Source organism: Rutidosis leptorrhynchoides, chromosome 4 (genome assembly GCF_046630445.1).
Source record: "Rutidosis leptorrhynchoides isolate AG116_Rl617_1_P2 chromosome 4, CSIRO_AGI_Rlap_v1, whole genome shotgun sequence".
Lineage (NCBI taxonomy): Eukaryota > Viridiplantae > Streptophyta > Magnoliopsida > Asterales > Asteraceae > Rutidosis > Rutidosis leptorrhynchoides.
The window spans coordinates 639,348,650-639,362,365 of record NC_092336.1 but is presented as its reverse complement, the minus strand read 5'-3'; positions in this window follow the sequence as shown (position 1 = coordinate 639,362,365).

The following is a 13,716-nucleotide window of genomic DNA, read 5'->3' as shown; positions in this document are numbered from 1 at the left end:
AAAAAAAAAGGAGTACACTAGTTAACTTCAACTTTACAGCGTTTATCATGATGGCCCGATTGTTAACAAGTGTCTATAATATTTAGGATTTTAAAATAGGAAGGTGATTAGTGGGGATGATGTGGAGTGGCTAAAAAGGTGTCAGGTTTTCAAATATTTAAGCAGAAATTATTTGTTAAGTCGAATATTATAGAGAGAGAGATAGAAAACGAGAGGTGGTGTGTGGTTGTTTGCATCTGCAGAAATAGAAGAGAAAATATGGGTGTTGGTTGGTTTGTCGAGTTGAATCGAGGATAAACAGAAGATGATGCAAGTGGTGATGGTGTGTCACGATTGTAAGAATGCAACAACAAGTATTAAAGAGGGTTCTTTAGTGTTCTAGGTCTTCATTATCACAACAAAGAATGATTTGGATTTGGGTTGTAACTAAACACGAAATCAAAACAGTATTATTAACAAGAAAATCATGTTCAAGGTGGATTTGTTGGTGATCTTACTCGTTAATAGCAGCATATTCGGTTAAGATGATGATATAGTTGATGGTGTTCCAATGATGAGTTGAGTAGATGCAACAATCGAGTAATAATAGTTCGATGGTGGTGGTTTAGTGGTGATGAAAATGGGGTGTATTTGTTGAGTAATGACGTTCAAGTGTTGTAATAGTTTGTGGTGATCTCTCTCTCTCTCTCTCTCTCTCTCTCTCTCTCTCTCTCTGTAATGTAACAAGTATATATATCCATTCATATATAAGTAGGAAGGTGGTGGTGATGTTCTTGATGAGGGTGGTGATGATTGATTAAAGAAGATGATAGATGGCGATTCAATATGGTGATGGGAATGTAATTCTCTAACTCTCTCCCTCTATGTACATTTGTATTGAAATTATATGAGTGATATCGCATCAATAACGGATCAAATTTTTTTGTTTTGTAGGATTGATAGTGGTTGACATAAATATTCGAGGCCAAAAGAAGAAGACAAGAAAGATAAAAAGAAGAAAGGAATTGCTAACAGATTTTGGATTCGTTCATGTAATTCGATCACTGATTTGTACGATTTAGAGACAAAGAATATAATCAAACACAGTGTGATCTTGATTGGAAACTGAATATGTAATTATCTAGATTTATTTATATAAATCATATTTATATATCAGACTATGTGTTTAAATATGTATATCTATATATTTTACTTTATATATATATATATATATATATATATATATATATATATATATATATATATATTATATATATCTAATTCTTAAATTTTGATAATTAACAAGTATAATATAATAATACAATTAATAATACTAATAATAACAATAATTATAATGATATTCATAATACTACTTATAATAATACTGATTATAATAATATTATTATTATTAATGATAATAGTAATATTATTAATAATAATAATAATAATAATATAACAATATACATATATATTAAATATCATATTTATATCATAATATTATTAATACAGATATTTATTTTAATAATAATAATGGAAGTAATAATATTATTATAACAACTACATTTAAATTTGTTTTATATATATATATATATATATATATATATATATATATTATTACTTATGTAATAGTTAATAATCATATAATACATTATATAATAACTTTTATTAAAGATTTATTATTTATACATTTTATATAATACAAAATTATAATAACCATACATATTTATATAAAGCTTCATTTTAAATTACACTTAATTATTTTATGTCTTATTTTGCATATTTAACTCAAATGTTTAAATTATAGTTTATAATTTCAAATTACTATATATACTTGTATTTATATATATACATATTTATTTATAAACAATTGTTCGTGAATCCTCGAGAGCAGTCGAAGGGTAAATGTATACATGAAACAGTTCAAAATTTTTGAGATTCAACATTACAGACTTCGCTTATCGTATCAAAATCATTTACAGATTAAAGTTTAAATTTGGTCGAAAATTTCCGGGTCGTCACAGTACCTACCCGTTAAAGAAATTTTGTCCCGAAATTTAATTGAGATCGTCATGGCTGAGAATAAGTATATTTTCATGACTCATACGAGTTGATAAATAGAGTTTTATTACCATTGAGTAATAAGGATAAAATAATTCGATTATACAAAGAGTACGAATGAAGCTATCATAAAAGAGTGAAATGTGTAAATGTAAATTCGTCTTAACCGGTGACGTAGTCACAGTTGATTTTCGGAATTTAAGGGTTTTAGAGAAAATCTTCGTAATAAGATTTTATTCTCTGGTAAGTAAGGAAATTAGGATTTTTCTTCGGTTAAATGCGATAATCTGTCTCGATTGCCTTGTCGGATATTTCACTATAAATCCACGCACTTCGTTTCCTTTATATTTTGGAGTTCCATACTTTTGTTTTCTCTTCCCTACTTTAAGTCAAGCGAATAATGGTCCAGAATTCGTAAGTATGGAATTTCGGATAAACATCATGTTCTAAATAAGAAAGAATGTATTAGCACAATTTGATTTGTCAAATTACCAGAATCACTGAGAATAGAACTATCAATAATATACTTTCTTGATATGTTCGGAAGTTAAGCAGAATGAAAGAGTTATGTAACATGGCACATGATGACGTTATGAACTGTGAATCATTACGTTTCATTAGAAACTCAGCATGACTTATTGTAATATAATCACGTTGATCAAGTGTCATTATATTATACTAACTCATGCTTCAGTTTCCAACACTACTTCAAAACATTCATAATTTAACTCAAATTTTTTTAGAATTTAGAAACTAAAACAGTTTCCTTTCTGTTGTAACACTGATATCGCGAAGAGATAAATGATTTCAGATAAGAATAGTTATGAAAATATCTTCAGAAATATCGAAGATATTTATGATGATATTTTGGAATTTCTAAGTTCGAAGGTTGATGAAGAAATTTTTTTCGCAGGATTTTAACATGACTTCGGAGCAAGATATTCTCTAAAGATTTCAACGGATCCAGAATTACCTGAATTCTTTGAATATAGAGTATGGTCCTTGTATTTGTCCTTGGTCTCCTTCGTGGTTAGCTCAATCCGTTTTTCAGTTCCAATTTTTCTGAGCTTTTCCAACGTATCCTTCTTTATCATCAAACTTTTGACTGTTAAGGTATTTTACAGTTTTTGCTGCTTCATCAGCATTTTCAAAATTTGGTGTTTTGATTCGTAGACTGGATGCATTTCAGAAAGTTCAGAATTTAAAATCATAATTCTAAGAGGTAACTGTTATACGTATCCACATAACTGTTGATGTAGCAATGCTGCGAGATTCGAAATACTGATTGCTAATTTCCCGGTACTTGGTATTGCAATTCTCGTTACAAGATGTGGATGAGTAATTGAATAGGTTTTATTGAACAACTATAATGGTTCTTTGAAGAGACTTAAGCCGATGAGTAATGAAGTTACTGGTAAGTTTCTGCTAATATGGTGAGATATAAACGTTTCACCGGTAACGATGACGAAAGGCAAACTTATATATCAAGGTTATAATAAGGATTATTTGAATGAAACATTGAAGTTGATTTGCTGGAGCTGTGACAAAATTGGCTAATTTAAAAAGAAATTGCGTTGGTATTTTCGGAAATAACAATGCCAAAGAAGCTAGCACAGATACGTTTTAAATATTTACACAGTTTCCGAGAATTTTTCAGGTGCATAGCTATATGCATAAATCTTTTCTACCGTAGATGAACTGAGGTTGGTTCATCCTCTCGATTGAGGTGTTTTCAAGAATCATGAAAGGTTTGAACGCAAATTGTAATCGTCAAGATACAAATGAGGTTTAAGATGAAATCAAGGGGCAAACTTGAAGAATTGTTTAGTTTCATATGTTATAGTAAATATTTTAATTCATTTTAATTGTCCAATGTTGGTAGTCCATAGTTGATAGTCCACAGTTAGCAGTTCAATAATTTAATATATAATATTCGAATTAATTAATATGTATCATGACCCGTGTACATGTCTCAGACTCGATCACAACTTAAATTATATATATTATTATAGAATCAACCTCAACCCTGTATAGCTAACTCGATCATTACTGCATATAGAGTGTCTATGGTTATTCCAAATAATATATATAGATGCGTCGATATGATATGTCAAAACCTTATATAAGCGTCCCGATACTTAAAGTGTGTAAAATAAATAACAGAAATTAAATGACGATAAATAAAATTGCGAGAATATAAATTGCGATAATTAAATTGCGATAAATAAAATGTAATCAGTTAGTTAGGAACAGTTAGCTAGGAACAGTTAGCGTGGATTCTTAACAAAATTTCTCATAGTTAATTTGTTTGTTTCTAACAAATTTTATTTTGTCCAATGTTTTCTTCATTATGCCACTTGTTGGATTCTGGTAAATCAAAATCCAAATATGATATTGGATGAAAATGGTTATTCTGCTGTGAACGGATACGTATCTTGGTGGTTGTAAGTAGGATAGTGAATGACCGTTGAATCAGATTCGTATAATGTACCGTGTAACTGATTAATGTGAAATTTAAATATTCCTCGGGTATTACCTACCCATTAAAATATTTTCACCATTAACAGTTTGTACAAAAGAATTTTTAATTACAATCTTTATGAAAACATATATACATGTATATTTTCTTCAGATGTAATCTTGGATTCATGAGTTAATATGATATTAATCTCATTTGCTTTTTGGTTTGAGCTAAAATAAATAATCTCTAAGACTTTAGAGATTACATAATCGCCATGAAGAACGAAGATAATTGATGTAGAACGTCATGTAGAACGGTGATTATACTCGAGGTACAGAATGAGATGTTGAGGCATGTGATGTTGAAACTTGAATTGTTGGTGGTACTGTTGGGGCCGGTGATGTTGCTGAAGCTGGTAAGTTTTGCACCACGTTTTTCAAATTGATTACTCGAGCGCGAAGTTCGTTGACTTCTTCTATTATTCCGGGATGATTGTTGGTTGGAAAGAGCGGATGAATAAGGTTTAGAATTTTAGATAGAATATAATCGCGTCGAGATATTCGGAAAATGAGAGTGAAAATGGTGTTGACTAATTGGTTGATCCATTCTGGTTACACTACTTTCGGAGTTTAGGTGAAAATCCATGTCGGAATAGCTGTCGGAATAACAATCGGAATAGCTATCGAAATCTGTGGGATTCAAACTGGTTGAGGGATTCATCTCGTACGATCAGATGAAGGATTTTTGATAAGAAATAAATTATAAGATGTAGATTAGTACCTTGCAATACATAATTTACATATGTATATTTAATACTAAAATCTCATAAGTTACGGAGGAATCTACGGAATATGTCAGGCAAAGTTACAGTAACAGATACGCTAAGATATGAAGTAGCGGATACGCTAAGATATGAATTTTGTCTATACACTATTCATGCAATCCAGGCAGTAAGATATGTCTAGATTAAGAATGATAAGCAAGTGATTCCCTAAGAATGATAAGCAGGTAATTTTTGACACGAAATGATAAGCAAAACTTCTGACATGCAGATACGGTCAAAGTCCAGACTCACTAATGCATCCTAACGACTTATCAGTTAGACACACTAATGCAGACCTGGTTCGCTAAGACCACCGCTCTGATACCACATGTAAAGACCCGTCCTAATCCATAAGAACCAATACAATAACATATGATTCCATCGCAAGGTACTTGACCTCTATATGATATATTTTACAAACATTGCATTCGTTTTTAAAAGACAAACTTTCATTTCATTGAAAGTTGACAGGCATGCATACCATTTCATAATATCCATCTATAAATGATCTAATCTGTCATTTACTTAATCATAATCTTTACTGAACTCAACGACTCGAATGCAACGTCTTTTGAAATATGCCATGAGTGACTCCCAATAATATCTTTAAAATGAGCAAATGCACAGCGGAAGATTCCTTTAATACCTGAGAATAAACATGCTTTCAAGTGTCAACCAAATGGTTGGTGAGTTCATTAGTTTAACATAAATATTCATTTCCATCATTTTTAATAGACCACAAGATTTTCATTTCCATTTCTCATAAATATACGTCTCATGCATAAAAATCATTCATGTGGTGAACACCTGGTAACCGACATTAACAAGATGCATATAAGAATATCCCCTATCATTCCGGGAAATTCTTCGGACATGATAAAAATGAATTCGAAGTACTAAAGCATCTGGTACTTTGGATGGGGTTCGTTAGGCCCAATAGATCTATCTTTAGGATTCGCGTCAATTAGTAGATCGGTTTACTAATTCTTAGGCTACCAAGCAAAAGGGGCATATTCGGCTTCGAAAATTCACCCATATAATGTAGTTTCAATTACTTGTGTCTATTTCGTAAAACAATTATAAAAGCGCATGTATTCTCAGTCCCAAAAATATATATATTGCAAAAGCATTTAAAAGGGAGTAATGAAACTCACAATACTATATTTTGGTGTAAAAATACATATGACGACATTGAATAACTGAACAATGCAGGGTTGGCCTCGAATTCACGAACCTATATCATGTTTGTATATATTAACACACATAATTGTAATCGAACAAGTATATATATATATACTACATATATATATATATATATATATATATAAATATAAATTTATTAGCTATATTATTTTTATATTAGTAACCTATATGCTTCATATATTTATTTTGTATATATATTTAAAGTAATTAATATTTATACATATGATTATATATATATATATATATATATATATATATATATATATATATATATATATATATATATATATATATATATATATATATATATATATATATATATATATATATATATATATATATATAGTATTTTATCAAAAATCAATAATTTGTTATAAAATATGTTCAATATATAAATATATGTAGTATTCCTATAAGTATACTTTTATGTACATAATATTTGTTTGTTATGAAAATAATAATAAGGATGATAATAATAATAATAATAATAATAATAATAATAATAATAATAATAATAATAATAATAATAATAATAATAATAATAATAATAATAATAATAATAATAATAATAATAATAATAATAATAATAATAATAATAATAGAGTAATAAGTAAACTACCTCAAGGAAGTAGTCCTAAAAAAATGCCCAAGTCCGGGTTTGAACCCGCGACGTCCCGCTAACCCGATAACATACCAAACCACTTCTCTGTTTTCTCTTTTCTGTTAAATTCACGGATTATATAACCTATATATATCTATGTGTTTCTTTTTTCTTCTTCAATCAATTCATCATCAATGAATTACATCATCATCATCCTAATCCATAAATCATCTCGTCATTTATAACATCATCTAATCCCCATAATCAATATCATATCATGATTATAATAATAATCATCATAATACGCCATGATCATTGTTATCCCTTCGTCTCGTTTATTATCGTACACCCGTCATCATCATTCTAATACAATCACGTATCATAATCATAATATAATTATGATCATGACATAATCATAATCATCACTCTTTATCATCAAACATAATCATGACACTATATCATCACCATAATTTAACTTTTTGTCCCAACAGAATTGTTAGTCCTCGGCCCAACAACATAATGTAGTGACCCGAACTTTTCCATGTTTATATATAATAATGAAATTTTTATTTACATGATTAAGTGTTTCCAACATGTTAAGCAATCAAACTTGTTAAGACTTGATTAATTGAAATAGGTTTCATATAGACAATTGACCACCCAAGTTGACCGGTGATTCACGAACGATAAAACTTGTAAAAACTATATGATAATATATATATGGATATATATATATATAGTTAATATGATATCATGATATGTAAGTATCACATTAGGTATTTTAACAATGAGTTATATACATAAAAATGAGACTATTGAATTAAGAAACTCGAAAATGATATATATAACGATTATCGTTATAACAACGTCTTACTAAGTACATATGGATCATATTAAGATATTGATACACTTTTTTAAACATGATAAATGATAAGTAAATATATCATTAAGTGTATTAACTATGAACTACATATGTAAAAACAAGACTACTAACTTAAGGATTTCGAAACGAGACATATATGTAACGATTATCGTTGTAACAACATTTAACTGTATATATATCATACTAAGATATATTAATATATCATAATATCATGATAATGTAATAATTTAACATCTCTTTAGATGTAATAAACAATGGGTTAACAACATTTAACAAGATCGTTAACCTAAAGGTTTCAAAATAACACTTACATGTAACGACTAACGATGACTCAACGACTCAGTTAAAATGTATATACATGTAGTGTTTTAATATGTATTCATACACTTTTGAAAGACTTCAAGACACTTATCAAAGTACTTCTACTTAACAAAAATGCTTACAATTACATCCTCATCCATTTTCATCAACAATTCTACTCGTATGCAATCGTATTTGTACTCGTACAATACACAGCTTCTAAATGTATTTACTATTGGTATACACACTCCAATGATCAGCTCTTAGCAGCCCATGTGAGTCACCTAACCATGTGGGAACCATCATTTAACATCTAGTATGAAATATCTCACAAAATAACAAACTAATGGAGCCTATATGACTCATGCATATTCACGTGAATGAAGGTGTCCACAAACACTTTCATTTTGCAACTTACATGCATCAAACTACTCTCTCTCAAGTGTTCTTCCATTGTTCTAAGTGTTCTTCATCATCTTCATCAAAATCTAGCTCAATCTAGTTCATAAATCCATACATAAACCAACTTATAAAACAACTACTCAATAACACACCAACAACACTTCCAAGTTTGCTAGCTTACTTCTAATCTTGCAAATCCACTTTGAGTGATCATTCAATCTCAAGAAATCTTTCTTATTTACAGTAAGATATCTTTCTAATACAAGGTAATACTCATATTCAAACTTTGATTCAATTTCTATAACTTTAACAATCTTATTTCGAGTGGAAATCTTAATTGAACTTGTTTTCGTGTCATGATTCTACTTCAAGAACTTTCAAGCCATCCAAGGATCCTTTGAAGCTAGATCTATTTTTTTTTCATTTCCAGAAGGTTTATCCACAAAACTTGAGGTAGTAATGATATTCATAACATCATTCGATTCATATATATAAAACTACATTATTCAAAGGTTTAAACTTGTAATCACTAGAACATAGTTTAGTTAATTCTAAACTTGTTCGCAAACAAAAGTTAATCCTTCTAACTTTACTTTTAAAATCAACTAGACACATGTTATATATCTATATGATATGCTAACTTAATGATTTAAAACCTGAAAACACGAAAAACACCGTAAAACCGGATATACACCGTCGTAGTAACACCGCGGGCTGTTTTGGGTTAGTTAATTAAAAACTATGATAAACTTTGATTTAAAAGTTGTTCTTATGGGAAATTGATTTTTATTATGAACATGAAACTATATCCAAAAATCATGGTTAAACTCAAAGTGGAAGTATGTTTTCCAAAATGGTCATCTAGACGTCGTTCTTTCGACTGAAATGACTACATTTACAAAAATGACTTGTAATCTGTATTTTCGACTATAAACTTATACTTTTTCTGTTTAGATTCATAAACTTAAGTTCAATATGAAACCATAGCAACTTGAATCACTCAAAACGGATTTAAAACGAAGAAGTTATGGGTAAAACAAGATTGGATATTTTTACTTGTTGTAGCTACGTAAAAATTGGTAACAAATCTATATTAATCATATCCTAGCTAACTTATATTGTATAATACATATATTCTAATATATTATGTAATCTTGGGATACCATAGACACGTATGCAAATATTTTGACATATCATATCGACCCATCTATATATATTATTTGGAACAACCATAGACACTCTATATGCAGTAATGTTGGAGTTAGCTATACAGGGTTGAGGTTGATTTCAAAAATATATATACTTTGAGTTGTGATCTAGCCTAAGACGTGTATACACTGGGTCGTGGATTGATTCAAGATAATATATATCAATTTATTTCTGTACATCTAACTGTGAACAACTAGTTGTAGGTTACTAACGAGGACAGCTGACTTAATAAATTTAAAATGGTAAAACGTATTAAAAATGTTGTAAATATATTTTGAACATACTTTGATATATATATATATATATATATATATATATATATATATATATATATATATATATATATATATATATATACATATTTGTTATAGGTTCGTGAATCGACCAGTGCCCAAGTCTTACTTCCCGACGAAGTAAAAAATCTGTGAAAGTGAGTTATAGTCCCACTTTTAAAATCTAATATTTTGGGATGTGAATACATGCAGTTTTATAAATGTTTTACGAAATAGACACAAGTAATTGAAACTACATTATATGGGTGAATAATCGAAGCCGAATATGCCCCTTTTGCTTGGTAACTTAAGAATTAGTAAATCGATCTGCTAATTGACGCGAATCCTAAAGATAGATCTATTGGGCCTAACGAACCCCATCCAAAGTACCGGATGCTTTAGTACTTCGAATTCGTTTATATCATGTCCGAAGGATTTCCCAGAATGATAGGGGATATTCTTATATGCATCTTGTTAATGTCGGTTACCAGGTGTTCACCATATGAATGATTTTTATCTCTATGTATGGGATGTATATTGAAATATGAAATCTTGTGGTCTATTATTATGATTTGATAAATATATAGGTTAAACCTATAACTCACCAACATTTTTGTTGACGTTTAAAGCATGTTTATTCTCAGGTTATTATTAAGAGCTTTCGCTGTTACATGCTAATATATGGACAAGATTTGGTGTCAGCATGCTTGTATTATATTGTTTAAAACTGCATTCGAGTTTTACTTTGTTGTAACATATTAATATTGTAAACCAATATGTATTGGTAGTGTGTAAGTGTGATATTTTTAGATTATCATTTCTGGATAATCTAGGTGGTGACTCTTTAACCTTGTCGATAAAATAAAGGTTATGGTTTGCTAAAAGAACGAATGCAGTCTTTGAAAAACGTCTCATATAGAGGTCAAAACCTCGCAATGAAATCAATTAATATGGAACGTTTATAAACAATATGAACGGGACATTTCAGTTGGTATCCGAGCGTTGGTTTTAGAGAACCAGAATTTTTGCATTAGTGTGTCTTACCGAGTTTGTGAGGATGTATTAGTGAGTCTGGACTTTGACCGTATTTTTTCTTCAAAAAAAAAAACGATTGCTTAACATTTTTTGTTGTTGAAAACTATATATTATTAACATGTAAATATTATATGATATATTAATCTCTTAACGTGTTTGATATTGTGTGATAGATGTCTACCTCTAGTACATATCCCATCGACTCACCTAATAATAATGAAGAGTCGAATATACTTTGGGAAGATTCACAAATTCCCGAAGAGAAACCGGAAGAAGAGGAACCGGAAGAGGAGGAACCGGAAGAAGAGGAACCGGAAGAAGAGGAACCAGAAGAGAAGGAACTGGAAGAGGAGGAACCGGAAGAAGAAGAGGTTCCGGAGGAAGAAATATTGATACCTACAGTAAATCGATTAAATAAAAGAAAATCCTCAACCAACGGACCAAAGTTAAAAATGGTCAATGGTGTTTCCGCCAAGGAAGCAAAATATTGGGAAGATTACCAATTTTTCGATGAATCGGATCCCGATGAGGATTCCGATGATGTTATAGAAATTACCCCGACCCAATTTAATAAAGCAAAAGAAAATAATAAGGGAAAAGGTATAAAAATAGAGAAACCTGATTCCAACCCCAATAATAAGGCAACGTCCGTATTTCCTAAATTGTAACAATAACCCGGGAACCTCTAAACCACCAGGTTTTTCTAAACCATTGTGGAAAACGATGGTTCGTATTAGAGGAACACCATATATCCCTAGAAAATTAGGAAAACGAACCAAGTCCGAAGAAGAAGAAACCAGTGATTCAGATTAGAGGGTTGTAATCATGTTGTGTATTATATGTATTGTAGTGTGCTTGTACTTTTATGTTCTATGTAAATATTGCTTGTATCATTTGTTAATTATCTCTTACGAATCTAATTCTGGTCTATTTTACAGTATAAAAATAAAATGGACGTTAAGGGTAGACAACCGAATATTTTAGAAGACCTACCAGAGGATATGATTGAGGAAATCTTGTCTAGAGTCGGTCAGAATTCATCAGCACATTTAGTTATGGCGAAATTAACTTGTCAAACATTTGAAAGACTTTCCAGAAATGCCTTAGTTTATAAAAGGCTTTCCTTTGATAGGTGGGGTATATCATATTGGGGAGACCGTAAGTTACGCCGTGTTTTCTTTAAAGCTCTAATTGCGGGGAACCCAAATGCAATTTTACGCTACGGGTTAAGAACCTATTTTGACTCAACATATCCCAACATAGGATTTCGTGAGTTAGAAAGAGCTTCTAACATGCAACATAAAGAAGCATGTTATACTTACGGGTTAGTGATGTTCGCTTCTTATCAAAGTGAGAAAAAGAACATCGGATTACAACTTTTAAATACAACCTTCCCACAAGTGACGGATTCAGTAGCTGGGGGGAGAAACAAGGTTTTTAGATTATTACGGGGCTGTTGGTGTCACACCCCCAAAATGGACCAGGGGTAATTGTGACCAATCATATCATAACACAGTTGTATAAGCGAGAACGACTCTAAATGAGACGTTTTATTTATTAAATAAACAGCGGAAGCATTATTCAAAGTTTTACATCATAAGAGTACAGTAAATGGAAAATGTCTTAAACAAAATGATAAATATGAATGATGGACTCCATGCAAGCAGCAAAGCATACATCAATCATCTAGTAGCAAGTAGCAGCTAGCTCAATCATCACCTGAGACAAAACACGCTTAAAGTGTCAACCAAAAAGGTTGAGTGAAATTCATAGGTTTATAAATAATATCCAAAGTTTTAGACCACAAGATTTAGTTTAAAGTTGATTGATATAGAAATATCAATCTAAAAGTGTTGCTGCAGTTTGTAATATCGCTACTAAACAATTTACCCTATGACACCTTGTACTGTCAGTGTCGTGGAATCATTATTATGTAACCAAAGACCAACGGTTGAATGGTTAGAGACGTTACTCTCAATAGGCCTACTCACAATAATTAAGTTTGCATTTAAACGTAGCAATTGACGATATTATGGTAGAGATTTAGCATGAATCAAAGCATGACAGCATAGTTAACAATTTAGTACTTGTGTCTAAGCGTAAAACAGTTATAAAGCAAGCATGTGTCTTACTCCAAAAGTTATAAAACAGTTATGAAATAGTAAAAAGTAGGGCTATGAAGTTCACCTTAGTAGCACACGAAAGAATTGAACGGAAGGACGTGACTGAGATCTCAACCTAGAGATAGAACGTATGATCAGACATTGTCTAACAGACAATAGTATATAGTACTATATTGATAGTAATGGTTCACTAAAGAATTTTCATTTTCGGAAGGTTACTATTTATGAAAAGTTTCCACTTATAGTAATTTTCCAATTTTAGAAAGTTCGGGTTAATCTTTAGCAAGATGTTGTACAACTCTACTCAAACTTCGTTGCTATCAAATAAGTCAGGAATGACCAGATGTAACCGGGGGCCCAGGATTCT